Genomic DNA, 2,364 nt, shown 5'->3' on the forward strand with positions numbered 1-2,364 from the left:
GATTATTTTCAGAAGCGAAATAGAATGGCACATTATATTAGGTTTACACATAAAGAAAGATTAAATTTTCATGTGAATCCTATATAATGATAAACAGAAAAATGCTATTTTTAGATTTAATAAAGTGACTTTATTTAAGAATAGCTATAGATCCACACCCTAAATAGTAACACAAGAAACTTATACAGGATAAAAGTTTCCTACTGAAAAGAGTACATTTCAAAATGAATCTTTTAACATGTACAAAATGTTAAGCAAATATGTCTTTTTTTCTACATGGCATCATAAAATAATTATGCAAAAATGTACAAAGAAAAATTTTGAATACTTAATTCAAAATACTAATACTTAACAGTAATGTAACCAAGCATTGTATCTGAAAGCTTAAAATAAGTGACCATTCTATTGAAATAAGCAAATATCAAATCATAAGTGCAAGTTGAGAGGGTATAGCTCAGTGGTAGAAAATTTGACTGCATAAGTGCAAGTTGAGACACAAGCAACCAACATATAAATCATAGTGAAGCACACACACACCATATTTATTAACAAGGTATTTTACTTATACAATATCAAGCACAATTCCATATATTGTGCTAACAGACTAGAAGTTATTATTGAATTATAAGTGTTCTTGCAATCCAACATTATGAAATTCCAGAAAACAGTGCAGTTTCATTCACCAATTTACCCTGAATATCATGAGAAGTTGTCACTGAATATTAAAATAATTACACATTTATTTGGGAATATTTATAAAGATATAAAATTATGTATTTCTGGTCTAATAGGTCTCCCCAAACTTGGAAAAATTTAAGTAACTATAATAGTCAAAATTTAGCTTTATCCTTTTAATTTCCCTATCTTCAAAGATAAACAAAATTCCATACACAAATCAGACAAAATGAAGATTCATTTAAAGACCCAAGCACTTTGTATAATGTATCATTTGCATATTAATATCCATGTTTTACATAGGTATATGACTGAAATATAAATATGTGGAAATTTTTATACGGCAGCATATGTCTTCTGAAAAAACTCATTTGCAAAGTAGAATGGTATGTACATTTATTTAAAAGGTCATGTGCAAATTTTGTTTGTAACAAGTATTTAAAAAATAGCCACTCATCCTACCATTACAATTCAATAAAATTAAAAACAATGCTTACTTCTTCCCAAGGATATAATTGGATGAAATGGGGCAAAAGAATACAACCTCTCTACCTGAGTTCATCCCGATGGGAATCACAAAGTGCTCTGAGCTTCAACTCCCCTTTGGAGTCTTCTTCATCATTTATGCTGTAACCATGGTGGGAAACCTGGGCATGATCACTCTGACCAAGCTGGACTCTCACCTACACACACCTATGTACTTTTTCATCAAACACCTGGCTTTCATTCATCTTGGGAATTCCACAGTCATCTGTCCCCAGATGCTGGTGGATTTTCTTGTGGATCACAAAGCTATTTATTTCAATGCATGTGCCATACAGTTGTCATTCTTCCTTATGTTTATCATCAGTGAATTCTCTATTTTCTCCGTCATGGCATATGACCGTTATGTGGCCATCTGCATCCCTCTGCTGTACAATGTGATCATGTCTCGGAGACTTTGCCATGTGCTTGTGGGCATGCCATACCTCTACAGCTTCTTCCAGACTCTGCTGTTCACTAGTACGATTTTCACACTCTGCTTCTGTGGCTCTAACGTCATCAACCATTTCTATTGTGATGATGTTTTCTTGCTACCTATGCTGTTGTCAAATTCTCAAGAAATACAATTGTTGATCATTTTATTTTCAGCATTGAACTTGATCTCCTCTCTTCTGGTAGTCCTTGGATCTTACATTCTGATTCTGATAGCCATATGTCGAATGCATTCTGCAGAAGGCAGGAAAAAGGCTTTTTCTACCTGTGGTTCCCATCTGACAGTGGTTGTGGTATTCTACGGGACTCTGCTCTTTATGTACTTGCAACCTCAATCTATTCACTCCTTAGAAAATGATAAAATAGCCTCTGTGTTTTATACTTTAGTGATCCCCATGATTAACCCCTTGATCTACAGTTTAAGGAACAAGGAGGTAAAAAAGTGCCTTCTACAGGGTAGTATAGAATCAATTTAAGATTAATGGCTAATATTCAGTACTATGTATCATAATAAATTATAAAAACACAAGTACTATTTTTACAATTTTTGTTTAATCATTACACTAAGATAACTTAGATATTTCTCACATTCTTAATATGTTATATCCATCACACATTTTCATTTATTTCTTGTTCTATCCATTATTTTTAACATTTTTGAGATTTCCCATTCTCTTTTAAAAACCCATGCATGTAATTCTCCTGATTCTCCTT

At 32.6% G+C, this 2,364-nt stretch overlaps 1 pseudogene; it reads left to right on the forward strand.

The window, feature by feature from the left end:
- The first annotated feature begins 1,199 nt into the window (after positions 1–1,199).
- On the forward strand, positions 1,200–2,115 carry LOC125406870 (olfactory receptor 8K5-like; annotated as a pseudogene).
- Positions 2,116–2,364: the final 249 nt, after the last annotated feature.

Source organism: Myodes glareolus, chromosome 3 (assembly GCF_982192425.1).
Source record: "Myodes glareolus chromosome 3, mMyoGla1.1, whole genome shotgun sequence".
Lineage (NCBI taxonomy): Eukaryota > Metazoa > Chordata > Mammalia > Rodentia > Cricetidae > Myodes > Myodes glareolus.